Genomic DNA, 17254 nt, shown 5'->3' with positions numbered 1-17254 from the left:
AATGCCAATAGCAGAGACCTTCTAAACCTACTGGAGACTCCGGAATGTTAGGTTGTATTTATAGATATCATCTTAATTTGTTATCATGTTTGTTTTAAATTTTAACTTTGAAAGTTCATTAAACCATTGCTTTTTTCCTTCTCTTTTTTTCTCTCTCCCTTTCCCTCCCTTCCCCAACGCCCCTTCCTCCCTCCCCCACTCCTCCTTCCTTCTCATTCTGTCTTTTCTGTCCCATTCCATAGTGCATCCCCACATTTTACTCCTACCCTCCTCCTCCACCATCCCCATCACACAAAGAAGTCTAGAGCTAGCAAAGCCCTTAAAAATCCAGCTACTTTATAGACAGGAAGACTAAGGTGGAGAGAAGAGAGACCTGCTCGAGAACTAGGTGTAGGGGCCAAACCAAAGCAGAGCTCAGATCTCCACGGGGTTCAAGCAGTTGTGAGTGGTAGAAAAACAACACCTCATCTCCTCACCAGCTGAGTGATCTTGGGCAGCTCTCTTAACCTCTCTGAGCCTAGAGTCTTCATCTGTGAAATGATAATATCCATTTCAGTGGGATTTTTGTGTTTTTTTTTTTTGAGGTGTAATGTGGAGAAGGCAATGGCAACCCACTCTAGTATTTTTTTTTTTTTTTTATTAGTTGGAGGCTAATTACTTCACAACATTTCAGTGGGTTTTGTCATACATTGATATGAATCAGCCATAGAGTTACACGTATTCCCCATCCCGATCCCCCCTCCCACCTCCCTCTCCACCCGATTCCTCTGGGTCTTCCCAGTGCACCAGGCCCGAGCACTTGTCTCATGCATCCAACCTGGCTGGTGATCTGTTTCACCATAGATAATATACATTCTTCTCTCGAAATATTCCACCTCACCTTCTCCCACAGTTCAAAAGTGTCTGTATCTTGTGTCTCTTTTTCTGTGTTTGCATATAGGGTTATCATTACCATCTTTTCTAAATTATATATTAGTGTTAGCTAGCTGTAATTTTTATCTTTCTGGCTTACTTCACTCTGTATAAGGGGCTCAGTTTCATCCATCTCATTAGAACTGATTCAAATGAATTCTTTTTAACGGCTGAGTAATATTCCATGGTGTATATGTACCACAGCTTCCTTTTCCATTCCTGCTGATGGGCATCTAGGTTGCTTCCATGTCCTGGCTATTATAAACAGTGCTGCGATGAACATTGGGCACGTGTCTCTTTCAGATCTGGTTTCCTCAGTGTGTATGCCCAGAAGTGGGATTGCTGGGTCATATGGCAGTTCTATTTCCAGTTTTTTAAGAAATCTCCACACTGTTCTCCATAGTGGCTGTACTAGTTTGCATTCCCACCAACAGTGTAAGAGGGTTCCCTTTTCTCCACACCCTCTCCAGCATTTATTGCTTGTAGACTTTTGGATAGCAGCCATCCTGACTGGCATGTAATGGTACCTCATTGTGGTTTTGATTTGCATTTCTCTAATAATGAGTGATGTTGCCACTCCAGTATTCTTTCCTGGAGAAACCTGTGGACGGAGGAGCCTGATGGGCTGCTGTCCATGGGGTCGCACAGAGTCGGACACGACTGAAGCTACTTAGCAGCAGCAGCAGCAACAATGTGGTATGAGCATTTCCTTCAAAAACTATAAAGATGGTGAGGGGTGGTGGCCAGGCAGAACTCTGGCCTTTTCCTCTTCTTTGAAATTTCATCTGCAAGTTATATTGGGAACACTGTGAATATTTTTTCCTCTTATATCTTTTAACTTTTATTAATGGTCTTGATTATTACAGAGAAGTTTATAATTTGAATGTAGTTAACTGTGTCAAACCTTTTGTGTTTTGCCTAAGGTTAATATTGAGAAATATGTAATAAATGACAGATTCCCCAGACAAATCACAGTAAAGGAAGGATAAATAGACCTTAAAATAGAGGGAAAAGAACCCCATAAATTCTCTCAGAATAAAAGAAATGCTGAGATGCCATTTTTTACATTGTCAGATTAGCAAAAATCCTAAAGCTTGGTAACACATTGTATTGGGTAAGCAAGTACTCTTATACTTTCCTGAGTGATAGTTGCTCAGTCGTGTTTGACTCTTTGCAACCCCATGGCCTATATAGTCCATACAATTCTCCAGAATACTGGAGTGGGTAACCATCCCCTTCTCCAGGGGATCTTCCCAACCCAGGGATTGAACCCATGTCTTCCACATTGCAGGCAGATTCTTTATCCTCTAAACCACCAGGGAAGCCCAAGAATACTGGAGTGGGTAGCCTATCCCTTCTCCAGGGGATCTTCCAGACCCAGGAATCAAACCAGGGTCTCCTCCATTGCAGGCAGATTCTTTACCAGCTGAGTGACCAGGTAAGCCCAAACACTGTTGACAGTGGTGAGGTTTGAACCTACACCCCCAAAGAGACTGGAGCCTAAATCCACTGCCTTAGACTGCTTGGCCACACTGCCACAAACTTTAATGGGAGAAATATAAATTGGTACAACCCTTACAGAGGGCAATTTTGCAGTATTTCTAAAAATTAAAAATACACATACCATTTGATCTAGCAATTCTACTTCTAGTAACTTATCCTCAGATATTACACATGTTTGAAATGACCTATGCTCAAGGTTATTCATTACAGCCTTGGTTGCAACAGCAAAGGAAACAACCTAAATATGATCATTGTTGTTCAGATACTAAGTCATGTCCAACTCTTTTGTGGCCCCATGGATTGTAGCCTGCTAGGCTCCTCTGTCCATGAGATTTCTCTGGCAAGAATACTGAAGTAGGTTGTCATTTCCTACTCCAGGGGATCTTCCCAATCCAGGTCTCCAACCCGTGTCTCCTGCATTTTAGCATCTGTTACTTAATCTCAAGTAACTGTAGTGAAGCTGGAATTCAACAGCTCCACTTAGGGAACTGATAAAAATCTGTTTAATTCATATAGCAGACTATTATACAACCTTTCCAACAACACAAGAGAAGACTCTACACATGGACATCACCAGATGGTCAACACTGAAATCAGATTGATTATATTCTTTGCAGCCAAAAATGGAGAAGCTCTATACAGTCAGCAAAAACAAGACCGGGGGCTGACTGTGCCTCAGATCATGAACTCTTTATTGCCAAATTCAAACAAATTGAAGAAAGTAGGGAAAACCACTAGACCATTCAGGTATGACCTAAATCAAATCCCTTACGATTATACAGTGGAAGTGGGAAATAGATTTAAGGGACTAGATCTGATAGACAGAGTGCCTGATGAACTATGGATGGAGATTCCTGACATTGTACAGGAGACAGGGATTAAGACCATCCCCAAGAGAAAGAAATGCAGAAAAGCAAAATGGCTGTCTGAGGAGGCCTTACAAATAGCTGTGAAAAGAAATGTGAAAAGCAAAAGAGAAAAGGAAAGATATACCCACTTGAATGCAGAGTTCCAAAGAATAGCAAGGAAAGATAAGAAAGCCTTTTTCAGTGATCAGTGCAAAGAAATAGAGGAAAACAATAGAATGGGAAAGACTAGAGATCTCTTCTAGAAAATTAGAGATACCAAGGAAACATTTCATGCAAAGATGGGCTCAATAAAGGACAGAAATTGTATGGGCCTAATAGAGGCAGAAGATAGTAAGAAGAGGTGACAAGAATACACACACAGAAGAAATGTACAAAAAAATCTTCATCACACAGATAACCACAATGGTGTGATCACTGGACATCTAGAGCCAAACATCCTGGAATGTGAAGTCAAGCAGGCCATAGGAAGCATCAATATGAACAAAGCTAGTGGAGGTGATGGAATTTCAGTTGAGCTATTTCAAATCCTGAAAGATGATGCTGTGAAAGTTCTGCACTCAATATGCCAGCAAATTTGGAAAAGTCAGCAGTGGCCACAGGACTGGAAAAGGTCAGTTTTCATTCCAATCCCTAAGAAAGGCAATCCCAAAGAATGTTTAAACTACCACACAATTGCACTTATCTCACATGCTATTAAAATAATGCTCAAAATTCTCCAAGCCAGGCTTCAACAGTACGTGAACCATGAACTTCCAGATGTTCAAGCTGGATTTAGAAAAGGCAGAGGAACCAGAGATCAGATTGCCAACATCTGCCAGATCATCAAAACAGAAAGACTTCAAGAAAAACATCTATTTCTGCTTTATTGACTATGTCAAAACCTTTGAATGTGTGGATCATGACAAACTGTGGAAAATGATGGGAATACAAGATCACCTGACCTGCCTCTTGAGAAATCTGTATGCAGGTCAGGAAGCAACAGTTAGAACTAGACATGGAACAATAGACTGATTCCAAATAGGAAAAGGAGTATGTCAAGGCTGTATACTGTCAGCCTGCTTATTTAACTTATATGCAGAGTACATCATGAGAAACGTTGGGAAGAACCTCTGGAAAGTGAAAGAGGAGAGTGAAAAAGTTGGCTTAAAGCTCAATATTCAGAAAACTAAGATCATGGCATCCGGTCCCATCACTCCGTGGGAAATAGATGGGGAAACAGTGGAAACAGTGGCTGACTTTATTTTGGGGGGCTCCAAAATCACTGCAGATGGTGACTGCAGCCATGAAATTAAAAGACGCTTACTCCTTGGAAGGAAAGTTATGAACAACCTAGACAGCATATTAAAAACCAGAGACATTACTTTGCCAACAAAGGTCCATTTAGTCAAGACTATGGTTTTTCCAGTGGTCATGTATGGATGTGAGAGTTGGACTATAGAAAAAGCTGAGCACTGAAGAATTAATGTTTTTGAACTGTGGTGTTGGAGAAGACTCTTGAGAGTCCCTTGGACTTCAAGGAGATCCAACTAGTCCATCCTAAAGGAAATCAGTCCTGATGTTGAAGCTGAAACTCCAATACTTTGGCCACCTGATGCAAAGAACTGACTCATTGGAAAAGACCCTGAAGCTGGGAAAGATTGAAGGTGGGAGGAGAAGTGGACGACAGGGGATGAGATGGTTGGATGGCATCACCGACTCAATGGACATGAGTTTGGGTAAACTCCGGGAGTTGGTGATGGACAGGGAGGCCTGGCGTGCTGCAGTCCATGGGGTTGCAAAGAGTCGGACATGACTGAGTGACTGAACTGAACTGATACAACTATAATGAAGAATAAGGAAGTTTTTTATGAACTGGTATGGAAAAAAAAATCTCTATATTATTATGTGAAAAAAAGCAAGATGCCAAATAGTATATATTATAAGCAATACTTTCACCTCTAAAGGCAACCAGACTTCCATGTCACAGGAGAAGGTTACTGTGGCTGGGAAACTCGGCACCCGCCACCCCATCCCAAGAGTACTTGAAAGTGTACGGCCAGTGGTTTGGCATCATCATACATTGGGAGGTTAAGAACACAACTTTTAAAGCAGATTACAAGAGCCACACCTCCCCAAAGCTAAGAGGCTGAGCAACATTTGGAAAGAACCCAACACAGCCATCAGAAGCATCATGTTATTTTAGCTTCTGTTAAGTCAAATGAGCAAGATTACTTGAAAGTCAAGTAGGACCAGCATAATACCTGCAAAGAAATTTTTTGACAAACTTGTACAAATTAAGGATGCCATGAAAGTGTTCATCATTAACACTGATAAAAGACAAAATAAGTGACATTCACAAACCTGGTGACCTAGACTATGAGACAGTTGTGAAACGACAATTTGAAACTGGCCATTAAAAATCAAATGAAGTTTTACAGTAAGGATTGTGGCTGAGATATTCATATTCCTATTAAATCAACAGCGATTTCTTGTTAATATTTTTACTTGTGATTTACTTGTCTAGCATTTGCTAGACAACAAGGAATATATAATTTACTTTGTTACTTTAATTAAAATCTATTCACTCTGCTTCTTCTATTGCACGTATACATGGCATATCTTATCTGTATGTTAGCAAATAAAATATGGCTTAGATCAGTCACTTTATTGCTTTAAATGGCGATAAGTCTTATTTAATAGAAAACTGCAAATACCTTTTTTCCTTGTAAAATTTATGATTAGATATATGTGTATGCTTAGCAGTTCAGTCATATCTGACTCTTTTCAACCCTTTGAACTGTAGCCCACCAGGCTCCTCTGTCCATGGGATTTTTCAGGCAAGAATATTGGAGTGGGTTGCCATTTCCTCTTCCTGAGCCAGAGACTGAACCTGTGTCTCCTGCATTGCAGGTGGATTCTTTACCTGCTGGGCCATTAGCCATAAAATTTTGAAATTGTATATGACAAAATAAAAATCACTTAGTAAAAAGATAATGCAACCATTGTGGTAAAAGGGAAAAAGACTATATATCCTTATTTCTTATGATATATGTGTGCTGTTACACATGATCTTATATAGAGTTGTTACATACATAACATTATATACACATGTATAATCTCTAGATAGATTCACAAGTTACTAATAATAGTGAATACTTGCTGGGGAGTAGAGGATTTTTCTCTATATATCCTTCCATATTTTAAAATTTTTGAACCATGAGAATTCAAATTTACCAATTCAAAAAACCAAAAAACATAACTTTCAAGTAATGGAAGATTCTAGGAACTCAATCAAGAGTATCAAACCAGACTCTCAGGGATTGGACCTGTATTTTTAGAGGTCCCCAGGAACCTCTTAGGGGAATCCTGGTCTATCACGGATCCTCAAGAACTGAGCCTTAGAGCCAAGAATCAAGGGCCTGCAGCCTACACTGCGCCACCTGGTGGTCTTAGTCAGACACGATTCCAAGCATCCTTTGGAAAAAATCTATGGGAATGCTCAGCAGATGCAGATGAGGATACAGGGTAACAGCACTCTGTGCCCACAGGTTGGATGAGGGTGGCTCCAGTGGGCATAGAGTCAGCCTCCAGGACTGGTTGTCTGGGTCCTGGTTTGGAATGAGGTACAGCTTTCAGAGTTCCATGGCCTCTGCGTCCCAAGGAACCACCCAGAGGCAGCCTGCAGGAACACAGAGCACGTGGACTTTAAAGTTAGACCTGGGTTCAAACCCTGGCTCCACCACCTGCTAGCCTTGCTAGCTCTCCCTCTTTTTTGGTTGCACTGCAGCATGCAGGATCCTAGTTCCCAAACCAGCTATGGAACCTTCTATCCTGCAGTAGAAGTGCGGAGTCTAAACCACTGGACTGCCAGGGAATCCTACTAGCTTTGTTATCTCATATGGATTAACCTGTCAGGTCCTCAGTTTTCTCATCCATCAAATGGGTACTGGTACAAGTCAGGTAGCATCTGCACGCACATCTAGAACAATGCCTGCACATAGCAAGAACTTGATACTAATAAATGTTAATTATCTTCCCTTCAGTTACTTCTTGATAAATTTACTCTCCTACCCAAAAGAGAGTAGCCTGGCTCCTAGGAGCTTTCTGTGGCCACAGAACTGGAAGCGTTCAACACTGCAATGACTGAGAAATCTGTATGCTTCTAGTATTTCTAAACACTCTCCCTCCATCCTCTGACCTTCCTGCTTCTTTTACTGTTGTTGTTCAGTCACTAAGTTGTGTCCAACTCTTTTGTGAGCTCACGGACTGTAGCCCACCAGGCTCTTCTGCCCATGGAATTCTCCAGGCAAGAATACTGGAGTGAGTTGCCATTTCCTTTGACAGGAGATCTTTTCAGCCCAGGGACTGAATCTAAGTCTCCTGCATTGGTAGGTAGATACTTTACCCCCAAGCCACCAGGGAAGCCCTCTTCTTTAGCTACTAAGGAATAAATTCCAGGCTTGGCTGAGGCAGTGACGGAGCTCAGAAAGTGGTTGCTGCTTCCACAGGCAGAGTCAGATCCAGGTCCAGTCACCCCCTGGGGTATGGTGGCCTTGGCGCTCCATCCAGCACTTCTAGCCAGGGAGCAAAGCCCAGCCCCTGCCCTCAGGAAATGCATAGGCCTGGAGGAGAGCTAAATACAGCCAAAGTCACAGTGAACGTGCAGGGCCTTAAGGGAACTGAGAGGCACTGATGAAGTTACTAAGTTGACCACTTGCTCTTTGGGGTTATGACACTATTTCCAGAAGCTTCTGATTAAATGCAACTAAAGAGCCCATTAACTTTTCAACCTCTAATTCAGACATGCATCTCAGCTTCCCTGCGCAGTCTTCTCAAAGAGGGCAGAACCCAGCAAAGAGAAGACACCAGGCTGAAAATGTCCTATTTGAGGCTGTGAGCAGCAATGTCCAGAGAGCAGGGTAAAGCAGCCTGAATGGGTGACAACTGGGTTCAAGGCTGTCTGGCAGTTGAAAGACACCACCCTGGCCAGAGGGCGAGCCTCACAAGAGAAAAAGGGACGTACTGAGGTCACCTGTGTCACAGCTCTGCCTCAGCTGTGCTCTGTACCCATGGCAGTAATGGACCTCCAAGAAGTCAGAGGCCAGGAGAACAAAATCCTGATCGTAAGTACCACATGACTCACAGGTGAGGAAACTGAGGACCAGCAAGCAGAGGTACTTGGCCCATCCCACTGGAATTAATGACCTGTAGCTTTTGAGCCATCTTCTCCTCACTCTGGGGTCCAAAGCACTAGAACTTCAGATCCAGATAGAACTGGATTGGAACCTAAACTCTCCTGTTAGTCTATGCCTAGCTATGCAGTCTTAGAAAAGTCATTTGCCTCTCTGAGCCTCGGTTTTCCTCATCTGTAAAATGGAACCAATAGCTCTTTTTCAGGATTGTTGTGAAGATTGAACATAATATATGCAAGTCATCTGGCACATCGCAGGCACATGACAAATGGGACCACTATTATCATCACTACTCTAATTCAAACTGCCCCCAGCACAGACAGGTAGGAAGAGGCTGGGCTGGCTTTGTGCTTGCTGATGGTCATGTGATGGTGTGGGGTTCTGGTTGAGTGGAAATCAGATTGTACCCTGTGGCCAGGCAGTGAGGTTTCCTAACTAACCCCAGCTTGTGGAGTGTACCTGCCACAGTGCTGAGAGGCCTCAGAGGCATGGCCTCTCATTCGCTTTAAGGCACCTGCCAATTGCAGATATTATGAGTAGGTGCCAGGGGCAGATACACTCCAAAGAGACTCCACCTTTCTCTTTCGCTCCAGTTTCCTCATTTATGTATTTGTATATTCTTTTACTGTATGACATCAAGAAAAGGCATGACTATTATAGCAGCAACCACTTTTTGAGCACAATATACTGGGCGCCTACCCCATTAGCTCTTCTTTTTGTAAGCAGGTGACTCTTTTATATATTTTTCAAAATATTTATTTACTTATTTGGCTGTGCCGGGTCTTAGTTAAGCACTTGGAATCTTTTAGTTTAGCATGTGAACTCTTAGTTGTGGCATGTGGGGTCTAGCTCCCTGACCAGGGATCAAACCTGGGCTCTCTGCATTGACAGCACAGTCTTAGCCACTGGACCACCAGGGAAGTTCCTACCCTATTAGCTTTCACACATTTGTTCACTCAATTTCATCCTCATAGCAGCGCTTCAAGGAATATAGCATTATTCCCATTTTATAAGAGGCAAAACTGAGGTTCAATTTCTTGCTGAAAGTCACTCGACCAAGAAGGTGCCTGAGCTGGGATTCAAACATGGAGGCCTGGCCTGACTCCCAATCCAGTATTTTCACACCTGAGACTAGCAAACCTGCCCAGGTTTGAAGTTCTTTTCAGGGAAGAGGGGTAGATATGAGAAGGGACTGCAGATTTTGGAGGCCGCATCTGGCCTGGCTCCTGGGCAGGTGTGGGTGCATGTTGGGGGTGCGAGACCCATTCAAACCCCAGAGTTTGCTCAGGAGGCAACCCTGAATGTGTGGAGGGCATCCTAGCAGTGGAACTAGGTGAAGGGCGCCATCCAGCAGGAAAGGGGAAGAGATTGAGGGAGACATTGGGTCCCTCCCAACATCTGTTCACCTTCTCTTGGCAAAGGCCTCAGTTTCCCCTACCAGTTTTGCGAGAAGCTATCTCTGCCCCAAGCTCTGAGGCCCTGGGTTTCAGGTCAAAACAAATGCCCTAATCACTCCCAGTCTGCATTACCGGTCCATGGATGAACACGAGGACCAGCAAGACACATGGAGAGGTTCCTTGAAATCTTCAGAAAAAACTGACCCACTTTTCTGAACCATGGGTAACCTTTCTTTCTGATGTTTCCACCTCAGGTCCCTGTTTTTAAAAACTCAGCTGTAGGGATTTAATGTGATCCCTGTCAAATTACCCATGACATTTTTCACAGAACTAGAACAAATCCTAAAATTTATATGGAACCATAAAAAAGACTCAGAGTTGCCTCAGAAAAGCAATTCGGAGGGAAAAGAACAAAGCAGGGGGCATAACCCTCCTAGACTACAAAGCTACAGTCATCAAAACAGCATGGTTTTGGCACAAAAGACAGACATATGGATCATTGGAACAGAACAGAATCCAGAAATAGACCCACACACCTACTGTCAATTAATCTTCGACAAATGAGGCAAGAATACATAATGGGTAAAAGTCTCATCGGCAAGCTGTACTGGGAAAATTGGACAGCTGCATATAAGTCAGTGAAATTAGAACACATCCTCACACCATGCACAAAAATAAACTCAAAATGGCTTGAAGGCTTAAATGCAAGATGTGACACCATAAAACTCCTAGACGAGAACATAGGCAAAGCACTCTGACATAAATCATAGTAATGTTTTCTTAGGTCAGTCTCCCAAGGCAATAGAAATAAAAGCAAAAATAAACAAATGGGGCTGAATCAAACTTATAAGCTTTTGTCAGCAAAAGAAACCATCAACACGAAATGAAAAGACAACCTACAGAGTAGGAGAAAATGTTTGCAAATAATGCAGCTGTCAAAGGCTTAATTTCCAAGATACATAAACAGCTCATACAACTCAACAACCAAAAACAAACAACCCAACTGAAAAATGGGCAGAAGACCTACATACATATTTCTCCAAAGAAGACATACAGATGACCAACAGGCACATGAAAGACGCTTAACACCACTAATTATTAGAGAAATGCAAATCAAAACTATAATGAGGTGCCACCTCACAACAGTCAGGATGGTCATCATTAATAAGTCTACAAATACAAATGCTGGAAAGGGTGTGGAGAAAAGGAAACCCTCTTACACTATTGGTAGAAATATAAGTTGGTACAGTGACTATGAAAAACAGTGTAGAGGTTCCTCAAAAATCTGAAAATAGAGTTGCCATATTATCCACTCCTGGGTATCTATCCAGAAAAAACTGATTCAAAAAGACACATGCACCCCAATGTTCATAGCAGCACAATTTACAATAGCCAAGACACGGAAACAACCTAAGTATCCGTCAACAGATGAATGGATTAAAAAAAATGTGGTGTGTATACACAATGGGATACAACTCAGCCATAAAAAAGAACGAAGTGATGCCATTTTGCAGCAACATGGATGCAACTAGAGATTATCATATGAAGTGAAATAAGTCCAAAAGAGAAAGACAAATACCGTATGATTTCCCTCACATGTGGAATCTAAAATATGACACCAGTGACCCTATCTAGGTAACAGAAACAGAACATGGACATAGAGAACAGTCTTGTGGTTGCCAAGGAGGAAGGGGGATGGGAGTAGGGGAGGGATAGATTGGGAGTTTGGGACTAGCAAGTGGAAACTATTATACAGAGAATGGGTAAACAACAAGGTCCTACTATATAGCACAGGAAACTATATTCACTGTGATAAGCCATAACGGGAAAGAATATAAAAAAGAATGTATATATATATATGTACATGTATGTGAATCACTTTACTGTACAACAGATATTAATACCACATTGTAAATCTACCATACTTTGACTAAAAAAAAAATCCAACTGTGGGAAAAGAGGCCTGCAATTCCTCACCCCCACCCCCAGAGGCCCCTGGCCAAAGTGGTGAGAACCGAGTTGAGGCCAGACTAGTGAAGTAACAGACACCACAGCCGCTCCCCCGACTCCTGACCCAGAAGAGTCAGCCAGGCGCCCAGGCCAGGGCACTGGGTATTTTCAGCGTCCAGCAGAATCAGCAGTGGCCGGGAGGCCTCAGCCATATTGTATTTCCTGTGACCGAGGCACCAGGCCAGCAACATGGCCTAGGGGAGCCAGCCTTGTGCCCTTGTCGGACCTGAGCCCTGTCTCCCTTTCTGCTGGCCTCTGGAGCCAGAGGCCTGGGAGACAGGCTCCTGGAACTTGGGCACCAAACGGTAGAAGAGGAACTGGCAACTTCAGCTACTACCAAAGTGCTCAAGAATGGGCTTTGGGCCCCTCAGCAACCCCACCCTCAGCATTCACTCTGGAAGCATCCTGAGCAGTGCTTCCTTCTGGGCACTGTTTAGGGGGTGGGGGTGGTGGATAAACCATCCCCATTTGCCCTGGAAGCCCCTGGTTTTAGCACTGAAAGCCCTGAGTCCCATGGTGGTCGATGGTCTCCTACCTTCCTCCAGCTGGAACTCCTCTCTGAAGATACAGAAACGGAAGTCCAGGAAAGGGGAGTCCCTGGCCCTGGTTCACGAAAAGCTAGAGATGAGGGGCTGGCACTGGAACCCAAATCTGCCTACCTCTTCCTGCCTCCTTCCTAGGGCAGGTGGCTTCCTGGCCCCCACTCAGGTGGTTCAAATAGCTCTTCAATGCTCTCCCTCTTCCAGACTCTGCCCACCTCACCTGGCTCTCAGGGTTGTTTTCCTAAGCAGTGCATCAGAATCACCTGGAGGCCCTGGGCAAGCAGTCAGTGAGGCCCCACCCTCAGAGTTTCTGATTCAGCAGGTCTGGGCGGGGCTTGATAATCTGCATTTCTAACAAGATGATGCCCATGCTGCTGGCCAGGGAACACCTTTTGAGAATCACTGATGTAAATAAACCTCAGCTCTGATAAAGTCTAACAAAACCTCTGAGCCTCTCCATGGCCCACTGAATAAAGACCAGGCCTGGATTCAAACCCCTCTGTGATTCAGCCCCTATCTCGCGGTCGTGTCTGACTCTTTGCGATAAACATATTCTTTTTCAGGTTCTTTCCACTGTAGGTTATTATAAGGTATTGAATCTAGCTCTCTGTGCTATGCAATAGGATCTTGTTATTTATCTATGTTATATATAGTAGTGGATACATGTTGTTGTATTTAACCCTCATAGCACCTTGTAAGGTAGTTGCTATTCCCATTTGACAGATGAAGAAGTTCAGCCTCCGAAATGTTAGGTAATTGGCTCAAGAAATACAGACAAGCTACTTCATCAAGGAGAAGCCAAGTGGCAAATTCCACTTCATGCAGCACAGCAAATCTGAGAGGAAGTCAAAAATAAAAGCCAGAAATTTCTCTGGCTGGAGCCCTGTCTAAAGTCCTGGCATGGGGTTCTGGTGCCTCTGATCACACACATGCTTAGATTTCCTTCTGCTAGGAAAGTAAAAGAGACCAACCTAAGTTAAGAGTCTAATGCCCTCATGTCAGTTTCTGTGCCAAGTACTTCTCATCTTCCAGAACAATATGAACTGGATCACACTCCCACTTTACAGATGTGAAAACTGAGGCTCAGAGAACTTTTACAGTGGCAACTGGTCACTCATGCCAAAAAACTTTCTTTCTGCTCACACTGAGCGTGCTGTGTTGGGCCCAGGAAACTTTCAGCTTGGTTAGTGGCAAGGAAATCTTTTAGGCCATAACAAGCCAGTGGTTTCCAAAAGATGAGTGAGTGTGTGTGGATGAGTATGTGCACATCTGTACTGTAGGTCATTGTCATAGTCCAAAGATTCTCCCCAGATACCCATTGTGTGCTGGGCACTGTGATGGGTAGTGGAGACTTAGGGCTCAGTCCATGCCCCATAAGAAATTAGGGGGCACAGGGAAAAGCTAATGAAATGGGAGTTACCTGGTGGTCCAGTGGCTAACACTCCACATTGCCAATGCAGGGGGCTCAGATTCGATCCCTCGTCAGGGAACTAGATCCCATGTGCTGCAACTGAAAGATTCCACATGCTGCAACTAAAGATCCCATGGGCGTGCATGTGTGCTCGGTCACTTCAGTCATGCCTGACTCTGTGTGACCCTATGGACAGTGTCCCACCAGGCTCCTCTGTCCATGCGACTCTCCAGGCAAGAATACTAGAGTGGGTTGCCATCTTCTCCTCAAGGGGATCTTCCCAGCCCAGGGATTGAACCTGCATCTCATGCATCTCCTGCATTGCAGGCAGGTTCTTTACAGCTGAGCCACCCTGGAAGCCCAAAGATTCCACATGCCATAACTAAGACCTGGTGCAGCCAAATAAATAAATATTAAAAAAGAAATTAAAAAGCAAAACGAAAGGTTGGAACAGACTATGAGCTGTTCCCCAACAGGGAACCCAAGAGGGACCCCAACCTTGTGCCAAGTGTTCAGTGGAGGAAGCTGTCACCTTAAGTGGGGCGGCTCTGCATGGTCTCATTCTGGAGATGACGCGTAACCACCTCGAGGTCAGGGCTCTGCCAAGTACTGAGAGGCAGCAGGTCCAGGCTTGGGCAGGAAGGCACGTGGAGAGGGTTGAAGGGCTGCGGCTGCCAGGAGGATAGGCAACTGCAGGGGCCCTGGATGACAGGGGCCCTGGAGGAGAGAGGGAGGTGCCTTTATCACTCATTGTCAGGCAAACAAAGCACAAAGCCACTCAAACAAAGTGGCTGCACTGCTTGGGCTTCACTCAGAAGCTAGCACGTGGAGGGGGTGCGCTCACTGAGCTGGTTTGCATGGGAAGCTGTGAGAGCTGGTGGGAGGTTCTGTGTGGAGATAACTGAAGCCATCATATACTGTCATCTACAGGGTGTGCTTTCCTTTCTGCTTATTTATCGTCAGAATGTACATCTTGTGTTGTGTTGTTTTTTGACTCCACATTGATTTATAGATACCTTTCCATGTATCCAGAGTCCATATAGCCTAAAAATTTCTTTGTTTTGAAATAATTTCAACTTTGATAGAAACATTTGCAGAATAACTGAACTCCCATATATCCTTTATCCACACACCAGCTTTTAACATTTTGTTACCTCCTCTCTTGCCCTCTCCTTTCTCCCCCTACTCTCTACTCCTCATCCTGTTCCTTTCCCCTCATTCTCCTTCCTTCCTGCCTCCTTTCCTTCTTCCCTTCTTCCTTTTTGTCTGTCTACCTACCCGCCTGTTGTTTCTGAGCCATTTGAGAATTGAATGCAGGCATTATACCTCTTTACCTTTTATCCTTCATTATGCATCTCCAAAGGATATGGGCCTTCTCTTTCATGACCATATTACAGCTTTCAAGTTCAGAACATTTCACTCCAATATAATGTTTTTCTCTAAACAATCATCCTTGTTCCAATTTTGTCAGTTTTTCCATTTAGAGCAGTTTTTCTCCCTGTAGAATAAGATCCAGTGGCAATCATGTATTGCATCTCCTTGTCATATCACTGTAGCCGTCAGTTTTTCCATTTAGAGCAGTTTTTCTCCCTGTAGAATAAGATCCAGCGGCAATCATGTATTGCATCTCCTTGTCATATCACTGTAGCCTCTTTAATCTGGAACAGTTCCTCAGTTTTGCTTTGACTTTTATGACAAGATAATTTTGAAGAATACTGACCCTTTAGAACAAATAGATACAGTCCACATGTTTTCACTAACTTCATATTAATCTGCTATATAAACATTCCCCATTTACTTAACTCACCCTATTGTTTCTCATAACTAAAAATAAGTGTTTCTATGAATGTATTTGTTGAATTTCCTCTCTCTGCATTATTTCTGCCAAGCCCATTCCCAGGGGTAGAATACCAGGTCAAAGGTTGTGACTGATTGATAGTGGTAAAAACTAGAAATACTGAACCTGTTTACTAGGTCACCAGCATATTTCCTTCTGGCTTTGCCAGTACTCTTTCATTGTTTCGGGATATTTTTGGTAGCTTAAGGGTTTTGTGAAGATACTTAATGTTTTCACTGTGGAGGAATTTAAAGTGGTTGAAGTCTTCTGTGCTTTTCCCTTCATGCCAGATCTTGTTCTCTTTGCTACTTTAACTTTTTTCATGGTGTTTCTATTTCATTTTCATAGATAATTTAGTGTTCTGATAGCAACACAAGGTGGGCAAGGCAAATGTAATCATTCCTATTTTAAAAGTGACGAAAATAGGCCCCGTCAGGGCTAGAGACAGAAGTCTCCCCTGGAGGCCGATGGTGTTGCCTTCCTTCCCCCAGAAGTAGAGGGGATTCAAGGTGTTTGGGGGGCCCCAGAACTCCAGCAAAGGGTGTCTCTTCTTTGTCTCCACATTTATTTATTTGTTTACTTACTTATTTAGCTAGCTAGCTAACTAGCTGCACCAGGTCTTAGTTGCAGCATGTGGAATCTTTCAGTTGCACCATGTGGGATCAAGTTCCCTGAGCAGGAATGGAACCTGGGCCCCCTGCATTGGGAGCATGAAGTCTTAGCTGCTGGACCACCAGGGAAGTCCCTGTCTCTACTTTTAGAAGCCGGCTGCAATGATTCTGTAAGAAAGCTTTCTGAGAGTTGCTGTTGGGAGAGGCAGTGCTTGGGGAGAGGTGTGTTTTGAGGGCAAAGGAGAGAGTTTGGTTTCCCTGTACTCTCTGTTGCTGGGGAGATCAAGTTGAGGGGTAAGAGCCAAGGCCGGTGGTAGGAGTTAGGGCCTCAGATAACCATCAGGTCAGTAATGCCCCAGGGCTCTGGTAGTGCAGGTGAGAGGTCATGTGAGGGCCTCCCACAGAGAAGTTGCAGCAGCCTTGGGAGTCTCTCTTGTGGACATTCCTCCAGCCCCCAGAGCAGTCTTCAGCCAGGCGTTAGAGCCCAGCTGTACCCTGAAGGGTTCCTACCTTGTGTAGTCCAGGGGGTGAATGGCTAGGACAGCCCTGCAGTCAAATCCAGTTTGCCACCTATTTTGAGGGGCCCTGATGCTAAGAATGGGTTTTACAGATGAGCAGTTCCAATAAATTTGTTGTTTGAATGCTAACATTGGACCCCAATTAAACAAAATTTTACCCACCCTCCCCACCAATTTTCATTCTTCTCATTGGAAGACCTGTATAGAAAACAAAACAAAATAGTATAAACTCAATTCTTACCATATTTTGAGCTTGATTAATTTAAATTTTATGGAAATTTCATTTTGTCCTTTGTTATATAATATCCTTGATTTTCACTCTTGGCCCTCAATGCCTAAAATATTTATAGTCAGGCCCCTTGTGGGAAAAGTATGTCTGCTCCTGACCTATTCCAGTGTTGCTTACTTTTTAAGCAGCAAAACTTTTAAAAAGTGGCTTCTTCTGGGGTGGAGGACAGAATAGAAACACATCA

Source organism: Cervus canadensis, chromosome 6, assembly GCF_019320065.1.
Source record: "Cervus canadensis isolate Bull #8, Minnesota chromosome 6, ASM1932006v1, whole genome shotgun sequence".
Classification (NCBI taxonomy): domain Eukaryota; kingdom Metazoa; phylum Chordata; class Mammalia; order Artiodactyla; family Cervidae; genus Cervus; species Cervus canadensis.
This window is presented reverse-complemented; position numbering follows the sequence as displayed.